The 22,913-nt window shown below is 53.6% G+C and overlaps 1 long non-coding RNA gene across 1 annotated transcript; it reads right to left on the bottom strand.

The window, feature by feature from the left end:
* Positions 1-6,041: 6,041 nt before the first annotated feature.
* LOC128903234 (uncharacterized) lies at positions 6,042-21,848 on the bottom strand. The gene is made up of 12 exons (XR_008464068.1): positions 21,031-21,848; positions 14,931-16,359; positions 14,609-14,779; positions 14,465-14,525; positions 14,173-14,288; positions 12,169-12,378; positions 11,052-11,171; positions 10,847-10,949; positions 9,522-10,769; positions 9,030-9,065; positions 8,890-8,952; positions 6,042-6,419 (listed from the first exon to the last, which is right to left on the bottom strand). It is a non-coding gene; the product is annotated as an uncharacterized LOC128903234 (long non-coding RNA).
* Positions 21,849-22,913: the final 1,065 nt, after the last annotated feature.

Here is a 22,913-nt window from a genome sequence, read left to right on the forward strand (position 1 = left end):
CGGAAAGCCCGCAGCCCCACGGGCTGTGGGGCCACGCGAGCGGCTGCCAAAGAGCTTTCCAACGAGGCACGGCTTTCCCTCCTGGCTCTTCGGCCGTGGGAGCTGTCGCCAGAGCCGCGGCCCTACTGGAAAATGCTTCGCAGGCTGGCGCGGCGGCACCACGTGGTCGCAGGTGTCGCCGAGGCTGACGGCCGCCGGAAAGCCCGCAGCCCCACGGGCTGTGGGGCCACGCGAGCGGCTGCCAAAGAGCTTTCCAACGAGGCACGGCTTTCCCTCCTGGCTCTTCGGGCGTGGGAGCTGTCGCCAGAGCCGCGGCCCTACCGGAAAATGCTTCGCAGGCTGGCGCGGCAGCGCCATGTGGGCGCCGGTGTCGCCGAGGCTGATGGCCGCCGGAAAGCCCGCAGCCCCACGGGTTGTGGGGCCACGCGAGCGGCTGCCAAAGAGCTTTCCAACGAGGCACGGCTTTCCCTCCTGGCTCTTCGGGCGTGGGAGCTGTCGCCAAAGCCGCGGCCCTACCGGAAAATGCTTCGCAGGCTGGCGCGGCGGCACCACGTGGTCGCAGGTGTCGCCGAGGCTGACGGCCGCCGGAAAGCCCGCAGCCCCACGGGCTGTGGGGCCACGCGAGCGGCTGCCAAAGAGCTTTCCAACGAGGCACGGCTTTCCCTCCTGGCTCTTCGGGCGTGGGAGCTGTCGCCAGAGCCGCGGCCCTACCGGAAAATGCTTCGCAGGCTGGCGCGGCAGCGCCATGTGGGCGCCGGTGTCGCCGAGGCTGATGGCCGCCGGAAAGCCCGCAGCCCCACGGGTTGTGGGGCCACGCGAGCGGCTGCCAAAGAGCTTTCCAACGAGGCACGGCTTTCCCTCCTGGCTCTTCGGGCGTGGGAGCTGTCGCCAAAGCCGCGGCCCTACCGGAAAATGCTTCGCAGCCTGGCGCGGCAGCGCCACGTGGGCGCCGGTGTCGCCGAGGCTTTCGGCCGCCGGAAAGCCCGCAGCCCCACGGGCTGTGGGGCCACGCGAGCGGCTGCCAAAGAGCTTTCCAACGAGGCACAGCTTTCCCTCCTGGCTCTTCGGGCGTGGGAGCTGTCGCCAGAGCCGCGGCCCTACCGGAAAATGCTTCGCAGGCTGGCGCGGGGGCGCCACGTGGTCGCTGGTGTCGCCAAGGCTTTCGGCCGCCGGAAAGCCCGCAGCCCCACGGGCTGTGGGGCCACGTGAGCGGCTGCCAAAGAGCTTTCCAAGGAGGCACGGCTTTCCCTCCTTGCTCTTCGGGCGTGGGAGCAGTCGCCAGAGCCGCGGTCCTACCGGAAAATACTTCGCAGGCTGGCGCGGCGTCGCCACGTGGGCGCTGGTGTCGCCGAGGCTGACAGCCGCCGGAAAGCCCGCAGCCCCACGGGCTGTGGGGCCACGTGAGCGGCTGCCAAAGAGCTTCCCAACGAGGCACGGCTTTCCCTCCTGGCTCTTCGGGCGTGGGAGCTGTCGCCAGAGCCGCGGCCCTACCGGAAAATGCTTCGCAGGCTGGCGTGGCGGCGTCAATTGGGCGCTGGTGTCGCTGAGGCTGATGGCCGCCGGAAAGCCCGCAGCCCCACGGGCTGTGGGGCCACGCGAGCGGCTGCCAAAGAGCTTTCCAACGAGGCACGGCTTTCCCTCCCGGCTCTTCGGGCGTGGGAGCTGTCGTCAGAGCCGCGGCCCTACCGGAAAATGGTTCGCAGGCTGGCGCGGGGGCGCCATGTGGGCGCCGGTGGCGCCGAGGCTGACGGCCGCTGGAAAGCCCGCAGCCCCACGGGCTGTGGGGCCACACCAGAGTCTGCCAAAGAACTTTCCAACGAGGCACGGCTTTCCCTCCTGGCTCTTCGGGCGTGGGAGCTGTCGCCAGAGCCGCGGCCCTACCGGAAAATGCTTCGCAGCCTGGCGCGGCGGCGCCACGTGTTCGCCGGTGTCGCCGAGGCTGAAGGCCGCCGGAAAGCCCGCAGCCCCACGAGCTGTGGGGCCACGTGAGCGGCTGCCAAAGAGCTTTCCAACGAGGCACGGCTTTCCCTCCTGGCTCTTCGGGCGTGGGAGCTGTCGCCAGAGCCACGGCCCTACCGGAAAATGCTTCGCAGGCTGGCGTGGAGGCGCCACGTGGGCGCTGGTGTCGCCGAGGCTGACGGCCGCTGGAAAGCCCGCAGCCCCACGAGCTGTGCGGCCACACCAGAGTCTGCCAAAGAGCTTTCCAAGGAGGCACGGCTTTCCCTCCTGGCTCTTCGGGCGTGGGAGCTGTCGCCAGAGCCGCGGCCCTACCGGAAAATGCTTCGCAGGCTGGCGTGGCGGCACCACGTGGGCGCCAATGGCGCCGAGGCTGACGGCCGCCGGAAAGCCCGCAGCCCCACGGGCTGTGGGGCCACGCGAGCGGCTACCAAAGAGCTTTCCAAGGAGGCACGGCTTTCCCTCCTGGCTCTTCGAGCGTGGGAGCTGTCGCCAGCGCCGCGGCCCTACCCGGACATATTTTGGAGGCTGGCGCGGCGGCACCACGTGGGGCTCCGGGCTTTCCTGCTGCTTTCAGGATCTCACCACCACCCTTTCCCACTTGGTGCTCCGCCAGCCTCTAGAATTTCTATTTTAGTGTCAAGGCAGTGCACGACTTAACATTATACAGAGTCCTACACATCAATACATGCTCAAATAAATAATAGCCCGTGGAATAATTGGCAATACAGTGGCGTCGTATGTTACAAAGTGTCAGATGTCATTGAAGACAATGACTGAGCGCTACAACGTAAAGCGTAACACAGTACGGGGCAGTGCCAGGCAATACGCCATCACAGAATCACCAATGGAGAAATTCACAACGGAGTGCAGTCTTACGACAGAATCTCTCAAGCCACCATTAAGCCAGTGACAGGCGGTACAATGCCACACGTTACAGTATACAGGGCAGTACAACCCGATTTGCAGACAAATAAATTAGAGCAAATCAGAAGATTCCCAGTACAGTACAGTACAATGCCAGACAGTCTCAGATGTCGGTCAAGACAATGCCAGGGCAACGCAGTGCAAGACATAACGTTATACAGGTCAGTACAAGGCAATACACAGTCAAATGAAGAACAGTAAACTACAATACCCAAACCACACTGCAGTACAATGGCAAACAATCCCACATGTCGGTCGAGACAATGACAACGCGAGACGGAACACTGTGCAGGGCAGCATAAGGCAGTACACAGTCAAATAAAGAACAGCTGACCAGAAAACCCGCGCTACGCTGCCGTACGATCTCAAGACATCTCGGATGGCAGTCAATGCAATTACAGGGCAATACAAAGCACTACGTCGCAGTACACAAGGCAGTACAAGGCAATACTCAGTCAAATAAATAACAGACAGTCAAAAAATTCACAGTGCAGTGCACTACTATGACACCAGGGGTCAGATGGCAACCAAAAGAAGGACAGGGCAATACAAGGCGAGAGGTAACCCAATACGGGGCCGGACAAGGCAATATGCAGTTGTGGCAGGTGGAGCGATTCACTTCAGTCCTGAGAGAAGTAGAGAAACATTCAGAAACATCAACACAGTGATTCGACAAAGGCAGCAGTGAATGTAACATCCCTTTACCAGGTTCTGTGGCCACATCCCCTGGACAATTTATTGCACAGACCCTCCCGTTGAGCCGCAACCCCCTTGCTTTCTAAACTCCTTCTTGAAGAGCAGTCTAAGTGCGGCTGGATCCAATTCCTAGCCCTGGACTTGGGCAACGGTTCACCTCTAAAGGATTGTGTCCGCGCCATCAACCCTTATATCACTGTGCTAAGGCTACGAGGTTTAGCGTGGTATTAGTCACTTACCGAGACTCTGTTGCGGCAAGGGATCTCTCAGCCTTGAGGAGCAGAACCTGAAGCAAGCGTCCCCGCTCAAGGGCACATCCTGGTGCTATGACAGACTATGACAGGCAATACTATGACAGGGCAATACAATGCAAGACGTAACTTTACACAGGGCAGTACAAGGCCAATACACAGTCAAATAGGGAACGACCGATCACAAAATTGATGCACGGTCAAATAGAGTACAACAGCCTAAGAAGCTCTCAATACAGTGCCTGTCAACGCCAGAATACATCAGATGGCTCGCGGCACGGTGAGAGGGCAATACGACGCAAGACTTAGGAAAATACAGGGCAGTACAAAGCAATACGTGGTCAAATATAGAACAGCCAATCAAAAACACCCTCAGTTCGGTGCGGTACAAACCCAGAGAGTGTAAAAGGACAGTTAAGACTATTTCATGGCAACACAACGCACAACGTAACACAATACAGGTTGCTACAATGCAATACAGAATAATAAACAACCGATCAAAACACCACAATACGGTGCAGTACGATCCCACACGGTCTCAGGTGGCAGTCAAAACAACTATAGAGCGATACGATCCAAGATGCAACATTACACGACACAGCAGAACGGAAGACGCAGTCAACTAAATACCAACCGATTAGAAGAACCGCAGTACAGTGCAGGAGAAAACAAAAATAAGTGGAGATGCCAGTCAAGACAATGACAGAGCAATACAAGGCAAGAAATAACGCAATACAGGGCAGTACAGTGAAATACACGGTCAAATAAATAACTGATTAAGTATCCCGCAATACCATGCGATGCAATGCCAAAACGTGTGAGACAGCAGTCGAGGCAGTGACAGAGCTATACAATGGAAGACATAATGCAGGGCTGTACAACACCGAAACGTATCAGATGGCACTCAGAACAACAACATGGCGATACAACGCAAGCCGCAACACAATACAAGGTGGTAACAAGGCAATACATAGGTCAAACACAGAACAACGAATAAAACCTGCACAATACGGATCGCTGCAATCCCAGAACGTCTAAAGTGACAGTGAACGGAATGACAGGGCAGTACAATGCAAGATACAACACTAGACAGGGCAATACGCATTCAAATAACACAAAACCGATTAAAAAACCCACAATACACACCAGTACAATGCCGGAACGGATCAGATGGCAGTCCGGGCAAATAGAGGGCAATACAATGCCAAACGTGACGCCATACGGGGCCGGACAAGGCAATACGCAGTTGTGGCAGGCCGAGCGGCTAACTTCGCTTCTAAGAGAGAAGCGGTGAAACATTCAGAAACATCGACACAGTGATTCTCCAAAGGCAGCAGTGCACGTGACGGCGCTTTACCAGATTCCATATGGCCACGCACCCCGGATTATTTCCTGCCTAGGGGCCAGGGTCAGACAAGCTGTCTGGCAGACCCTCCCATTGAGTCACGAGGCTCGGAAAGGACCCCCTTGCTTTCTAAACTCCTTCTCCGAGAGGAGTCTAGGTGCGGCTGGATCCAATTCCTAGCTCGGAGAGGACCCCCTTGCTTTCTAAACTCCTTCTCCGAGAGGAGTCTAGGTGCGGCTGGATCCAATTCCTAGCCCTGGACTTGGGCAATGGTTCACCTCTAAAGGATTGTATCTGCGCCATCGACCCTTTATATCACTGAGCTAAGGCTACAAGGTTTTGCATGCTATTAGTGACTTACTGAGAATCTGTTGCGGCAAGGCATATCTCAATCTCGAGGAGCAGAACCTTAATCGAGCGTCCCTGCTCAAGGGGAGATCCTGGCACGGAGGCCCCTGCCATGCAGAAGTAGTCAAAAGGCTCTTGGGCTGTCCACTATTTATGGGGTAAGCCAATTGACTTATAGTCACATCAGCACGGGAACAAAATATCTAGGTCCCCACTGTGTTGCCAACCATCCCCCAACTTCAAGTACCACTCAGAACAACTCTATGGTTGATTGGGGCGCCAAAACGAAGGGGCGCCCACACCACCCCAGCAGTCAAATAAGGAACAACTAATGGAACTTTCACAATTAATAAGTACAATCCCAGACAGTCTAAAGTAACAGCCAAGACAATGACAGACCACTACAGTGCAAGACCTAACATCATACAGAGCAGTAAAAGGCAACGCACAGCCAAGTCAAGAACAGTTAAAATACCCATAATCCAGTGCAGCACTATGACACTGTCCCAAAACACAGTCAAAGCAACGACAGAGTAATGCAACACGAGCCGTAACACAACACAGGGCAGCACAAGGCAATACACAGTCACACAAAGAACAGCCAATTAAAAAACCCACAACAGAACGCCCTACAATCTCAGGAAGTCTCAGAGGGCAGTCACAGCAAATACAGGGCAATACGGTGCAAGATAACACAATACAGGCCACTGCCAGCCAATACTCAGTCAAATAAATAACAGACAGTCAAAAAATTCACAGTGCAGTGCACTACTATGACACCATGGGTCAGGCGGCAATCATGACAACGACAGGGCAATACAAGGCAAGACGTAACCCAATACGGGGCCGGACAAGGCAATATGCAGTTGTGGCGGGTGGAGCGATTCACTTCACTCCTAAGAGAGAAGTAGAGAAACATTCAGAAACATCAACACAGTGATTCTCCAAAGGCAGCAGTGCACGTGACGGCGCTTTATCAGGTTCCGTGGCCACGTACCCTGGATTATTTCCTGCCTAGGGGCCAGGGTCAGACAAGCTGTCAGTGAGACCCTCCCATTGAGTCACGAGGCTCGGAAAGGACCCCCTTGCTTTCTAAACTCCTTCTCCGAGAGGAGTCTAGGTGCGGCTGGATCCAATTCCTAGCTTGGAAAGGACCCCCTTGCTTTCTAAACTCCTTCTCCGAGAGGAGTCTAGGTGCGGCTGGATCCAATTCCTAGCCCCGGACTTGGGCAACGGTTCACCTCGAAAGGATTATGTCTGTGCCGTCAACCCTTTACGTGGCTCATAAAAAACAGCTGATGAAGGAAGGGGCAATATGGTGGCCTACAACGGCAGAATAGATCAGATGACAATCAAGACAACAACCGAGCGATACAATGGAAGACGTAACACCACACGGGGCCGGACAAGGCAATACACAGCCACATCAGAACCCATGAGACACATCACACTACAGTCCAGTCCTAGGACAGATTCTCTAACGTGACCGTCAAGACAACAGGGCAATACAACGCAAGATGTAACACAGGCCATATGCAGTTGTGGCGGGTGCAGTGATAAAATTCACTCCTAAGAGAGAGGCAGAGAAACATTAACAAACATAACAGTGATTCACCAAAGGTAGCAGCGCACGTGATGGCACTTTACCAGATTGCACGGCCACGCACCCCGGGTCATTTACTGCCTAGGGGCCAGGGTCAGACGAGCTGTCAGGGAGACCCTCCCCTTGAGTCACGAGGCTCGGAAAGGACCCCCTTGCTTTCTAAACTCCTTCTCCGAGAGGAGTCTAGGTGCGGCTGGATCCCATCCTCACCCCGGACTTGGGCAACGGTTCACCTCTAAAGGATCGTATCTGCGTGATCAAACCCTTTGCATCGCTCAGCTAAGATGGCAAAGTCTGGCATGCTGTTAGTCACTGACCCAGAATCTGTTGCGGCAAGGCTTCTCTCAGCCTCGAGGAGCAGAACCTTAAGTGAGTGTCCCCAGGAAATGCTGGTGAACAGGCCGCTGCCTTGCAAGAAAGCTCCAAGGGCTCTTGGTCTGTCCGCTAGTTATATATATAACTGACTCACAGTGTCTTGACTCTGGTGCCAGCCATCCCACAAAGTTCAAGTGCCACTCGTAGCGACTCCTCCTGGTCGTTATAGCTCGAGCAGCAGCCCGGGGGAAAAAGGGGGGTGACATCGCAACAGCGGTCAAATACAGAACAACCGGTTAAAAATTGCACAATACAGTGCCAGAGACTCTAAAATAACTGGCAAGACAACGACAGGGCAACACCATGCAAGATCTAACCTTACACAGGGCAGTACAAGGCAACGTACAATCAAATGCAGAGCAGACAATGAAAGAATTGACGGTACAGTGCCATACAACGGTAGAATATATCAGATGTCGGTCACCACAATGACAGAGCAATACAAGGCAAGACGTAACGCGATACGGGGCCCTACAAGGCGACACAGTCAAGGAAACAACAACCCATGAAAGAATTCACAATACAGCACGGTCCTAGGACGGAAGGTGTAAAACGACCGTCGAGACAGTGACAGGGCAATACAATGCAAGACGCAACACCATACCAGGTGGTAACAAGGGAACATGCAGCCAAACGAAGAACAACCGATTAAGAAACCCAGCATACGTTCAACTGTAATACCAGAAAAGATCAGAAGGCAGTCAAGACAATGACAGCGCACTATAACGCGAGAAGTAACACAATACAGGGCAGTACAAGGCATTACACAGTCAAATAAAGAAGAACCCATTAAAAACCACACAATACAGTGCGGTGCGATGCCAGAGTAGATCAGAAGGCAGTCGAGACTACGACGGGGCAATATAATGCGAGATGTTACACAATACAGGGCGGTACAAGGCATTAGAAAGCCAAATGAAGAACAACCAATTAAAAAACCTGCAATACAGCGTGGTACGAGGCCCGAACACATCAGAAGGCAGTCAAGGCTACGACGGGGCAATATAACGCTAGACGTAACGCAATAGAGGGCTGTACAAGGCATTACACAGTCAAAGAACAACCGATTAAAAAAAAAAAACACACAACACGGTGTGGTACGATGCCAGAATAGATCACAGAGCAGTCAAGAGCGTGACGGGGCAACACGATGCAAAACCGATACTGAGTGAGGCGGAGCAATACTATTTCAAATATACAAGAACACAGTATGGAACCAAGTTCTTAAGCGTACGACACAAGACCATCTCAAATGGCAGTCAAGGAAGTTCCTGAGCAACGTAATCCCGATTTGCACAAAATGGTGCCATCAGGCACCATTGTGTCAGTCAACACTACGTTGTACTACAATATCCCCCGCATCACACGCGCCGTACCCTTCTGCTCACCTGCTCCGCATGGATTCCGGATTCGGACTTTGTGGCACACTCTGGTTCTGGCACCTAAAACACCTAAGACACACAATATTACTGTTGAGCTTACGGGAAACCACCACCCCCATGCGCTACCTCTCTGCTACCCAGCTCACCTCCAACGCTCGTCCGGCTCCGGATGCCTGCGGCGCCTGCAAAACCAAAGACAAACCCTCCCCTGAGCTCCCCAACGTGTCCACAACCGCCTCACTCGCTGGGACCACTCAATGGGCGTGCAGCATCACCCCTCTGACCCTGCGTGTCACACCAACCGAAGAAACACACGCCGAGATACCGCCCAAAACCCTACCAAGTTCCCCATCTCCCACTCCCTCACCTTGCCCGCCCGTCCTCCCCCGAGGCGTGCAACCTGAAGGCTCGCAAACCACCCATAAAACCCAACCGACACGGGTTGCTTTAAAACTTGAAAGTTGCTCCCTCTGAGGCAGATGTGATACTTCAGCCCACCCGCCGCTGCTGACCTTGACTGACTCATCCCCATCCCCACATCCCATGTCATTCATTGCTTCAAAACTTCAAATTGGAAAGAGCCAATACATACAGTACTCAGAGCCACATCTTCTCTCTAACACCACGTGCTGACCCACCTTCTTACATCGCTCTCCTCCTCTACGCTGCCCCGCCAAGCTTGTCCTGTTGCATCTGCAAGAACGACATCAGAGAAGTCACCCTGAGGCAGAGCAATAGAGTCATAACAACAAAAGGTCTTGCACCTTTTCACAAATACCATCTAAGGTCCAAATACAACCGTACACAAAGAAAATTACAAAAAAAAAAAATCCGCACCAAAATCAGCCATACCCTCTTGGACATGAACTCTTCTTCACTGCTGCTGTATTGCCTTCCCAACACGCCTCTGCTCTTCCCAAACAAAACAGAAGAGGTGTCTACACAGCCTCCCGATGGCTACCCTGAGATGACTCTAACACCTTTGCCCCGATCTACAGGGATTCATGTACTACATACAGACTCTCCACATGATTCCACCCACCCTGGACACTACGCGCCCGGGCAGGGCGGCCCCGAGCCAAACACTCACAGTTACAGACAGACACTACACGGAACGCTACGAACGACGCGCCTCACAGACGAGAGAAAACTCTCAGCAAGAAAGATGACACGGGGACCAAAGTCACCATCATGCAAGAAAATCTGTGGGATCGTGATGATGTCAATGTGAAGACGCTCTACGGAACCCCCTGAAGCAAACTGTAGAACGTGATGGTACGTAATAAGAACGGACTGTTGAGCCCGATAAGATGGACGTGCAGGAAGCCTGGCTTCAAGACCTAAGAACGTAACGATGCAGGGAAGAACTCCCAGACGTGGAAGTGGGCCGTCCAGAAACTTCCGAGACGCAAGATTGATGCACGCTTTAAGATGCTAACGCAAGAAGAGCGTCAGATGAATGATGCTACGCCCACAGGCCCAAGCATTCAAGACCCTAAGGATGACGCCCAGGGCCCCACGTCGTGCTCCTGGAGCTCAAAGATGACCTCGAGACCCAAGAAGGGGCGAAGATACACAACACAGACCACACGAATGACATGACAACACGCACAGGCTGGAACTGCCCTGCCCGGGACGCGCTAGCGTCACACTGAGCAGTAAGCAACATCCTTTACCTTCCTAAATATGACTGTGCCCCGGGACAGCCCTCGCCACTACGCTAACGTCAAAGACCCCATTTTGCAATTGTCCAACTCGGCCCCTCTCCGGCACCTGACTGTCAACTTAGCTTTTGGAGGGCCAGGCATCTGGATCCTTCTTCGATGCGGTCCGCAAAAACCGGCCATCCGATACATTTCCGCAGTCACCAGGTTCCTCCTCTTCCTCTGCAAAAGGAAAATAAAAAATAACCCCAGAGGCCGCCACAGCACCAGCAATAAGCATCCTGAGAGGAGACGCCAACCTCTTCCACGACACCCTCAGCCTCCCGAACGCCGTGGCGTTCTGCTCGCCCGCTCCGCGCCGATTCCGGAGTCCGAGGCTGCGGTGATAGTTATTCACAGCACCTAAGAGACCAAGAAACACAACATTACTACTGCGCTTCTGCCAAACCGCCACACCACCGACTCCTATCTTCTGTCTTCATTCACATGAGAAAAAAAAAGTACCCAACTGTATTCATAGAGGCGCCAGTCACATCTTCCCTCTAACACCACATGCCGAGCCACCTCCGTACAGCGCTCCTCTCGGCTCCCCTGCGCCACCCTGCACATCTCATCTCTCGGCATCTAAAAAGAGAGAAAAAAAAAAATCAAGCATTACCCTGATGGCAGAGCGATAGCTTAATTCCAAAGGTCTTGTTTCTACTTCGGAACACTGTTCAATTAGATCCAACTACAGCCTGCCGTCAAAAAAAAAAAAAAACACAGAAAAAGCCCACAAACATTACACCCCACACAAAGCAGCCTGAACGTCTTTGAGATACTGCGTCCTTCACTGGCTGTGAACAGCCTCTCCGACTTGGCTCTGCTTATGCCAACACCCACTAATGAAACACCCCCGCACCCAACCTACTGAGAGCAAATTCCAGATGACTACCCAACCTTTGCCTCGGTCTCCACAGATCCACATATTAACCGTAGACTCTCGTCACTACTCTGCCTGCCCTGGACTCTACACACCCGGGCAGGGGGGCTCCGAGCCAGACACACACACAAGCACAGACCGACACTACACAGAACGCTAAAAACCACGCGCCTCAAGGATGAGAGAAAACTCTCAGCAAGAAGGATGACACCCGGACGGAAGTCACCGTCGGGCAAGAAGACCTGGAGACTGTGGTGGTGATGTGAAGAGGCTCTATGGAAGCCCCTGAAACAGAGTGTAGGACATCTTCGTCTGTGATAAGAAGGGACTGTCAAGACTGATAAGACGTATGCGGGGGAAGCCTGGCTTCAAGACCTAAGAACGTAATGACATAGGGAAGAAGTCCCAGTTGTAGACGCGGGCCATCCGGAAACTTCCAAGACGCAAGACCGATGCGAGCTTTAAGCTTCTAACGCAAGAAGACCAGCAGCCGAACGGTGCTATGCCCATGGGTGCAGGTGTTCGAGACCCTAGGGATGGTGCCTGAGGCACCATGCCATGCTCCTGGAGATTAAAGATGACCTCGAGACCCGAGAAAGGTCTAAGACACAGAACACGGACCACACGAAAGACACGACAACACACACAGGCTGGAACCGCCCTGCCCGGGAATGCCGAACAGTAAGCCGCGTCCCTTACGTGCCTAAAGGAGACTGCGCTCCAGGACAAACCTCTCCCCTACGCCAACTTCAAAGACACCTTTTTGCAATTCTCAACCTCGTCCCCTCTCGGGCGCCAGTCTCTCAACTTAGCTTTTGGAGGGCCAGGGGTCCGAATCCATCCTTGAGGCAGTCCACAGAAAACAGCCATCCAATACGTTCCTGTGGTCACCAGCTTCCTCCTCTTCCTCTGCAAAAGGAAAAGAAAAAAAAAAAGTTATCCCAAAAGCAGCCACAGCACCAGCAATAAGCATCCTGAGAGGAGATGCCAACCTCTTCCACAACACCCTCAGCCTCACGAACACCGAGGCATTCTGCTCGCCCGCTCAGTGCCAATTCCGAGTCTGACGCTGCGGCAACAGTTATTCATGGCACCTAAGATACCAAGAAACACAGCATTACCACCGCGCTTCTGCCAACCCACCAGTCCCGTGCCCCTCCTCGATACTATCTGGCTTGCCTCGAATGCGAGAGCCTAGAGCACACCAGGCTCCGACGACACCCGAACCCATCTGCAAAACCTGTCCAAGAAGGACTCGTGAACCCGGCTCCCTTTTCTAGCCCTCCCCCAGTGGCAAAGCTTTAGAAACCCCTTCTCTTCTCGCTGAGCTGCCAGGGAAGGAGCCCCACTTCTTCCCCACAGATCCCACCCTTTATTTGCCAGCCTGAACACCCGGCGTTGGACGCTTCTCGGGAGTCACTCTTCCCAGCCTCTCCCTGCGTCCCGCCACCACCTCCTATCTTCTGTCTTCCCACGGACTCCGGGCTCTGCTGCAGACCCACAGAGTCAGCGAAGCCCCGACCCGACCTACACCAGGGGCCTGCCGCACGCCGCAAAGGCTCCAGGGACACGGCGAAACCCTGAGCACCGTGGGGGAAGGCGACGAGGCGCCCCACATCCTGAAATGCGTTATACCTTATGGCCCTGCTGCTTTCCTGAGAAACGCGAAAACTCCATCTACGGCTGCAGACAAGACGCTCACCCAGTCCCTGCAAAGTGATCTCATCACCTGCCCGATTGAGACAGATTCTATTGGCATCTTACCTGGGATACAGCAAAGCCAGTGGGGAAAAAAGAAAAAAACCACAAGAAAGTTCCATCTTCAATACAGCCAGGGATTCCAGGATAACGCGCCATGCCTGGAAGAGAGAAAACCATACCCTTAAACCATCTCACCGCCCCCGAATGCTCATTACCACGTGACTGACCTGAAAAACCGCACGGAAGAGAAGCAGCGCATGAGGCCGCTCTCTACCGTACGTGCTGCCAAACCTCACCTGGTCCTGAAGGTCTTACCACCTCCAGCTTCCTACCTGTGGTTCTCTAAATGGGATAACGTCTCCACCCCAGGAGCTGAGCCGCCTCCGAAGCTGCAGTCGACTGAAGGACAGGCAGAGCTCTGACCCTGGAGACGCCTGGCAGCGGAATGAGCTGCCCCAGCAGAGGCTGTGGGTTATATACCCCGGGCCCTGCCCACCCCCCTTCCCACCATCCCCTGGGAAAGGGGCCCGGCTGACCTCCACGAGGCACAGAGCCTGCCGGAGGAGCAGCTGCTCCTTTCCTCACAGGCCTGAGAAGTCCAGCGTGCAAAACACCAAAACGGAGAAAGCGACCCTTAGAGGAACGGACAATACGCGCTCTTTTATTACAACTACGTCAGTTGTGTCAGCAACGGGGCCCCGTAGGTACGTAAACTTAAACTTTTGCAGGGCGTAGACATAAAGAGAAAGACATCATCCTAACCTCCGTAGGCAAGTAGACCATTAGGCCCGATAACCACGTTTTTAAATCAAGACTCGATGTCCTTTACTTTCCTTGTGAAAGAAAACCCACAATGCTGGGGGGGGGTCATATGTCACTTCTAGCAAGACGACACATATTACCCGACTTCTGCCAGAACTACGTTCTGGATAGGAACGACAGACAGAACGCAAGCAGAGGCTTGTGCGCCGCCTGTAATACAGCGGCGGAGAAAGAACCAACCCTTCCGACCGCCGCTCTCCTCAGCCGAGTCCGCTCCGGTGCCCTTTCTGTCATTGCTGTCATGGCTTAGGCTGGGCATTAAATGAAACGACAGATGCTCTCTTTCAACTTCTCTCCTGAGGGAGAAAACAATGTGAGGGAGACTTAGGAACTGAAAGAGAAACTGAACTCTAACGAAATATAAACAGAAAAGTAGTACTGAAGAAAGACAAGAATAACAGGAAAACAGTAGCAGAGAGAAAATATATACACACAACCCGGCATGGAGCTCCCAAGATGACCATCGCCTCACCCGCTGGCACGGGGAAAGTCCGGGACCAGACTCGGTGACAGACTGGAACCAGATTCCGGACCTGGTTGCATAAATGCACAGATCAGCGTCAAAGGACAATGACCAGACAGAGGAGTCCTCAAAGGCCAGACGACAGGTACCGACCCCTTCGATGCCTCCGCTTTTATACTGAGGGTGATGAGGATGGGATGCGATACCCCATCAGTCAGATCCGGGTCACTGGTCCCGTCTACTCTTCACCATGGGTGCAACCCCTCTACGCTTTTCTGCTTCTGACCCTCCGACGGGGCATATATAAAAGTCAGCTGCGCTGTGCTGTTATAGGAATAAGTATAAGCAAGAGCCTCTCTGCACGGCATCCCTTCGCATTAAGTGTAAATATAAGTTCTTGGCGCTCTGAAGGCAGATACTACCTGAAAAATACGTCATTACCTTCAGAGAGTTCAGTTCATTGGAAGAGACCTACCTGCAAAGTAAAGTGACTGCAAACAACACCGGTTCTGTTGCACCTCAGACCAGCACTTCCACACATGGCTACGTAACCTCACATTCACATGAAAAAAAAGAAGAAGTGGCCAAATGTATTCATGGAGCCGCCGGTCACATCTTCCCTTTAAGACCTCGGGCTCAGCCACCTTCGTCCCGCGCTCCCGTCAGCTCCCCTGCGTATCCCTGGCCACTTCATCTCTCTGCACCTGAAAAAAAGCAACACAACATCAAACATTACCCTAATGCGGAGCAGTAGCTTAATTCCAAAGGTCTTGTTTCTACTGAAGAACCCTGTTCACATAAGTCCAACTACAGCCTGTCATCCAGAGAAGAGAAGCCTGCAAACGTTACACCCCACACAACGCAGGCTTACCATCTTTGAGACACCGTCCCCTTCACTGGCCACGAACACCCTCTCCAACTTGGCTGCGCTTATGCCAGCGCCCGCTAATGAAACACCCGTCCACGCAGCCTCTCGAGAGCTAATCAAGTCGAGACGACTGAGCAACCTTTGCCTGGGTCTAGACAGATCCTCATATTCACTACAGACTGCCGTCGTGATTCTGCCTACCCTGGACGCTACGTACCTGGGCAGGGCAGCCCCGAGCCAGACACACACAGACTGACGCCACACAGAACACTACGAACGACGCGCCTCAAGGATGAGAGAAAACTCTCAGCAAGAAGGATGACACCGGGACCAAAGTCACCGTTGGGCAAGACGACCTGCGGCACTGTGATGGTGACGATGTGAAGAGGCTCCACAGAACCCCCTGAAACCAAGTGTAGAACTTCACAGTTCCTGAGAAGGGACTGTCGAGCCTGACAAGATGGACGCGTAGGAAGCCCAGCTTCAAGACCTAAGAGCGTAACGACACAGGGAAGAAGCCCCAGTCGCTGAAGTGGGCCATCCGGAAAGTTCCAAGATGCAAGACCGATGCACGCTTTAAGATGCTAATGCAAGAAGAGAGGCAGACGGTTGGTGCTACGCCCACGGGTGCAGGCGTTCAACACCATAAGGATGGCGCCCGATGCACGTTCCATGCTCCTGGAGCTTAAAGATGATCTCAAGACCCAGAAAAAGGGTCTAGGATGCAAAACACAGACCACACGAACGACACGACAACACACACAGGCTGGAACTGCCCTGCCCAGGTTGCGTTCACATCACACTGGACAGTAAGCTACGTCATTTACCTGCCCAAAGGAGACTGTGCCCCAGAACAGCCCTCCCCCCTACACTAACATCAAAGACCCCATTACACAGTTGTCAGCCTCCGCCCCTCTCCGGTGCTGGTCTCTCAACTTAGCTTTTGGAGGGCTGGCATCTGATTCCATCCTCGACGTAGTCCACAAGACACAACCATCCGATACGCTCCTGCGGTCACCGGCTTACTCCTCTTCCTCTGCAAAAGGAAAAGGAAAAGTCATCACAAAAGCGGCCCCAACACCAGCAATAAGCGCCCCGAGGGGAGATGACGACCTCCTCCACAAAACCCCTCAAGCCTCCTGAACGCTGACGCAGTCTGATTGCCTGCCCCGCACCGATTCTAGAGTCGGATGCTGCAGCGACGGTTATTCACGGCACCTAAGATACCAAGAAACACAACATGACCACTGCGCTTCTGCCAACCCACCAGTCCCGTGCTCCTCCTCGATACCATCTGTCTTGCCTCAAATGCGAGAGCCTAGAGCAGACCAGACACCATCGACAACCAAACCCAACTACAAGACTGGTTTGAGAAAGACACATGAACCCGCCTCCCTTTCCCAGCCATCCCCTAATGCCAAAACTTTAGAGACTCCCTCCCTTCTCCTGAGCTGTCAGGGAAGGGGACCCACTGCCTCCCCACAACTCCTGCCCCTGATTTTCCAACCGCTCCTCGGGACCTGCTCTTCTGAGCCCTGTGTGTGGCAGACACCTCCCGTCTTCTGCCTTCCCAGAGACTCCGGGCTCTGCTACAGACCCAGAAAGCCAGGAAAACAGTTACAGAACCTACCGATAGCGTCCTGCAAGAGCTTCAGGGCCACCGCGATGCCCTGGGCACTCTGGGGGGAAGTGATGAGCCATCCCTGCTGTTTTCTCAAAACAAACTCAATATACAGATACCTACAAAACACTCGCCCTAAATCCTGCTCCAGTATCTCATAACACACCCAATTAAGACTAATAAAAACACCAACTAATGTAGCGTACATCAAAATTGGAAAAAATACAACATTTTATCTTCAGTGAAGTCAGAAATTATAGTAAAACACACACCGGCTGCCATAAGCAAAAAAAAAAAAAGACGCATACTATTAAACCATTTAAACAAACTAAAGGCTCCCTATGAAACTAAAGATATGGGGGAAAAAAAGAAAAAAGATAACATGAGACTCCACTTTCTGTGGCAGCCACCCTTCCATTGGGGAGTCTCACCTCTGATGTCCTACCTACGCTAGTTCAAACGCCACAACAAGCCTTCCCAAACAGCCGCACGAGCTCCAAGACAACACTGAAGGAGCTCCAGAGCTCTCACCCCAGAGAAGACCAGCAGCAGAACGAGCTCCTGACCCAAAGCTGTGGCTCATATACCCCGGGCCCCGCCCACCGCCTTTCCCACAATCCCCTGGGTCAAGGGTGGGGCCGCCCCCCAGAAGCATAAAAGCAGCTGAAGGGGCAGCAGGTGTTGTTATTTGCTTTAATTTTACCATCTACGAAGTAGTGAAGAGTGAGAGCGACCCTTGCTAGAAAAAGCATCATCTGCTCCTCCCTTGCAGCTCCACCCATTGCATCAACGATGTGTCCAGGGGAGCGGTTAAAGAGAGGTGAGACAGAAAAAAAATAAACATCAGACTTATCTCTACAGGAAAGTGGCTTATTCAATGCAATGATAACATTATCATTAAAATTTATGTACTTGAGTGTCCTTCAAAACAAACAAATACAAACCCAAGCACAATCTGTTACTACGGGGTCGTTCCTCATTTCTAGCGAGACCGTGTGCACTAACGACCTTCTGCCAGAACCCCTTTTTGGATGGGAGCGAATAACAAAACAGAACCAGATTCTAGGAGAAAACTTCCTCAAAAACATCTTCCCCTGTGAAATAAGTTATTTATTGTAAATTGCTGGCAATTTAAAGTCATATTGATAATCTCGCTTTGACTTTTTACGCCACAGTGCTACTTGCGTCCCAAAATACAGAAAGCAACAAAAAAGCATGGAATTACAAGTCACGTGTTTCCTGAACCTGCATAAAGCACCCTAATTAACATCTCAGTAGCTAGAACAAAAACGAGTTTATACACATAAACTCATATTTTACAATATCTGTAAAAATGAGAAATTCTTCTTTATTTCAATGCCTCACGCCCATATAGACAGGTTTTATTCTATTTTTAAACACACATTCCCCCCATGAATTTTCAGGCATTTTTGGGGGGGACCCAGTGTGACACCCCACACACCCGCCCCGGAAAAGGTCGTCTTTTGACTTAGAAATACCATCTGGAGTACAACTGCAGCCTGACATCAAAAAAAAAACCAAACTACACAAACACCACACCCCACACAAAGCGGCTTTAACATCTCGGAGACGCAGTCTGCGTCACTACTGCGGAACAGCCCCTCCCACACAGCTCTGCTCATCCCAAAAAAACCCTTAATTAAAGAGCTGCCCACACCACCTGCTGGTGGCTCCTCGCTGGGAGTTGACTGTACCACCTTGGCCTCAACAGTCTCCTTAGATCAACGTATGACCCATAGACTCCTGCTGCTCTTCCCTCTGCCCCTGACTCTACGCGACCGGGCAGAGCAGCTCCGAGCCCAACACGCACAAGCACAGACCAACGCTACACACAACACCACAAACAACGCACCTCACGGATCAGAGAAAACTCTCAGCAAGAAGGATGACACCCCGACGACGTAAGTGATTGTCAGGCAAGAAGACCTGCGGGCCCATGGCGGTGACGTGAGAAGGCTCGAGGGAAAGCCGAGGAAATGAGCACAACGCAACGGCCCGGGACAACGAGTGACTCTCAGACTGAGGAGGTCTATGCGCGGGAAGCCTGGCTTCAAGACCGAAGAACTTAAGGATGCAGGGAAGAAGTCGCAGTCCCTGAAAAGGGATGGCTAGAGAACAGGGCTGCTCCCGCAGCCAGGAACAACGCCGCAGATGAGGACCGTCCAGAAACTTCTGAGTTTCTAAAGACCCAGCCACGCTTTAAGCTTACGATGCAAGAAAAGCAGCCCCCGACTGGGGCAATGCCAACGAGGACAGGCATTCGAGGCTCTAGGGATGGTGCCTGAAGTACAGACCGCGCTCCTCAAGTGGAAAGAGGACATTGAGTCCCAAGGAAGGTTTAAGACACAGAAAACACACCACACAAACAACACAACAGACGCGGGCCAGAACTGCCCTGCCCAGCACACGCTACCTTTGTGCTGAAGAGTAACCCGCCCCCTTTACCTGCTCAGAGGACACTGCTCCTGGATACGCCTCTGCTCTACCCTGACTTGAAAACTCCTCCCTGAAACTGCCAACCTTGGCCCCCCTCCAGCGCCTGTCCCTCTGCTTCGCTTTCAGAGGGCCAGTGGCCTGAATTCATCCTTGACGAAAAAAAAAACCACAACAAACAGCTAACTGATGCGTTCCTGCAGTCACCACGTTCCTCTTCATCGGCAAAACAAAGAGAAATCACAGCTCCAGCAGCGACCACCATGACAGTAGATGCCAACCTCTTCCACAACACCCTCGTCCTCAGAGGTGCCACGGCAATCCGCTCACCTGCGTCGCGTCGATTCCAGAGTCGGAGGCTGCCGCAACAATTATTTATGGCACCGACGATACCAACAAACACAAAATTACCATTGCGTTTCCGCGACATCACCAGTCCCGCGCTCCTCCTCCACACCGTCCAGCTCACCTCAACTGCAAGAGACTAGAACAGACCGGACCCTGTCGACACCCAGATCCAAAGGCAAAACCGATACGACAGAGACTGACGAACCCGCCTCCCTCTCCTAGCCAGCCCCCAGCGCCAAAACTTTAGGAACCCCTTCTCTTCTCCTCAACTGTCAGGGAAGGAGCCTCACGTCCTCCTGACCACTCCCATCCTCTATTTGCAACCCTGAACCCCCTACGCCGGCCGCTTCTCAGGAGCGGCTCTTCTGAGCCGTGCCCTGCGCTCCGCAGGCGCCTCCTGTCTTCTCTCTTCCCACCGACTCTGGGCTCTGCATCAGACCCACAAAACAAATAACGCCCTGACACAATCTACGAGGGGCCTGCTGCCAGCTGCAAACACTCGAGGGACACCGTGGCGCTCCGCGGGCAATGGGGGAAGGTGACGAGCCACGCCATACCCTGAGCGACGCTACGCCTTACGTCCCTGCTGCTTTCTTGAGAAACGCTAGTGCCATATGCAGCTGCATACAAAAGGCTTGCCTGAACCCCTACAAGATAATCTCATCATCAGCCCAATTAAGAGAAACAATATCAGCAATTCACACAGCCTACTGCAAAACCGGTGAAAAACCCACAGTTCTATCTTCAATGAAGCCAGGAATTCTAGGAAAATGCGGTGTTCCTAGAACAAAGCAAAGCAAAGCACGCTGTTAAACCATCCGGGCACCCCCTAAACACACATCACGAAGTCACTGACCTGAAAAAAAGGAAACAAAAAAGCAGCAGACCGGTCAACTTTCTACCGTACAGGCGGCTGGAGGTTTACTGCTCCCGAAGGCCTCAGCTCAGCCCTTCTCACCCCCGCCTCCCGAAACGCCAAAACGCGCCTCCCCAGACGGCTGAGCCCGCCCCAGAGCTGCCGCCAACCGAAGGACCAGCAGAGCACCGACCCCCCGGGGCCCAGCAGCAGAACGAGCTCCTGAGCCCGGGCTGGGGCTCACGTACCCCGGGCCCCGCCCACCGCCCTTCCCACAATCCCCTGGGAAAGGGGCGGGGCCGACCCCCAGGAGACGCGGAGGCGGCCGCAGGAGCAGCAGCTGCTTTTCTCCTGCCTTAAGTTCCCAGCGGGCGAAGCACCACCCCTTTTCCTGTCCCTCTGGGACTTGCCTCCGGTGATTCTCTTACCGCCTTGGGTTGATTTCTGTCGAGTCGTTGCTGTGGAGAAGAGAGTTCCGCAGGGGGCGCTTTGTTTGTGCGATCTTCGGATATTTTTGTGGTTAACTGTTCATCGCGCTTTGCGGTTTTAGTAGAGTGCTGGAATCATGTGATTCCCAGAAGACTGATGGGCATTTACGGGTCCCCGGAGGACTAAAGTACCACGGAGACGCGCGTCGGCTGACTGAGGGGGCCCCTGGAGGACTAAAGTGCCATAGAGACGCGCGTCGGCTGACTGAGGGGGCACTTCCGGGTTCCTGGAGGACTAAAGTGCCATAGAGACGCGCGTCGGCTGACTGAAGGGGCACTTCCGGGGCCCTGGAGGACTAAACTGCCATAGAGACGCGCGTCGGCTGACTGAAGGGGCACTTCCGGGGCCCTGGAGGACTAAACTGCCATAGAGACGCGCGTCGGCTGACTGAAGGGACACTTCCGGGTTCTGGAGGACTAAAGTGCCATAGAGACGCGCGTCGGCTGACTGAAGGGACCCCTGGAGGACTAAAGTGCGATAGAGACGCGCGTCGGCTGACTGAGGGGGCACTTCCGGGGTCCTTGAGGACCGCGGGGCCATGGAGGTGGACGCCCGGAAAACTGCCGGGCACCGCCGGGGGCGCGTTAACGCGTTAACAGCCGATTACTGGAGCGCCGACGGCCGCTCTCGGGGCCGGGCGGGCGGCACCGATGCCGCTCCAGGCGGCGCGGAGCTCGCCGGTGCCCCGGCGGTCCCGGTTCGGCCTCCAGCCGCCGCTCTCTCGGGACAGGCGCCGGACCGGGCAGCCGCGAAGCCGCGCATGCGCACGAGCTGCGGAGCCAGCGCGCGGCGCGGGCGGGGGCCGGGGGGCGGGGCCGAGGGGCGCGGGGGGCGTGGCCAGGGCTGCCGGGGGCGGGCCCGGGGAGGGCGGGAGGCGGGGCCACAGCGCACGCGCCGCTCCCCCCGCCCTCGGTCCCGCCGCTCCCACGCGCCGCCGCCGCCCGCGGCCCCCTCAGCCCCGCCGGGCCCCGGGGCCTCTCGCCGCCGCCGCCGCCTCCGCGCCCCGGACCCGCCCAGCGCGGCTTTGCCGCCCGCAACCAGCCCCGGGGACGCGGCATCGCCCCGCGCGGGGCCGGGGCGGGGTGGGGGGGGCGGGGGGGGGGGTGTCTCGTCCGCCGGAACGGGAGAATCGGGGATTTGGGCCTTTTCCCGCAGGAATTATTTTTTTTTTTTCCCCATTTTTTTTTTTTTTCCTTTCCGGCTGCACGAGCCCAGCCGCGGCCCCGGCCCTCGCAGTCGCGCCGCCATTCCCACAAACGTCACGTCTGTATTTTATACGTATATCTGTATTTTATACATATATTATATCTGTATTGTACACAAACGTCACATCTGTATTTTACACAAACGTTGTATCTGTATTTTATACATATATTATATCTGTATTTTATACATATATCTGTATTTTATACATATATTATATCTGTATTTTATACATATATCTGTATTTTATACATATATTATATCTGTATTTTATACATATATCTGTATTTTATACATATATTATATCTGTATTTTATACATATATTATATCTGTATTGTACACAAATGTCACATCTGTATTTTATACACATATCTGTATTTTATACATATATCTGTATTTTATACATATATCTGTATTTTACACAAACGTCGCATCTGTATTTTATACATATATCTGTATTTTATACATATATTATATCTGTATTTTATACATATATCTGTATTTTATACATATATCTGTATTTTATACATATATTATATCTGTATTTTATACATATATTGTATCTGTATTTTATACATATATCTGTATTGTACACAAACGTTATATCTATATTTTACA

The sequence above is a fragment of the Rissa tridactyla genome, unplaced genomic scaffold (genome assembly GCF_028500815.1).
Source record: "Rissa tridactyla isolate bRisTri1 unplaced genomic scaffold, bRisTri1.patW.cur.20221130 scaffold_200, whole genome shotgun sequence".
Lineage (NCBI taxonomy): Eukaryota > Metazoa > Chordata > Aves > Charadriiformes > Laridae > Rissa > Rissa tridactyla.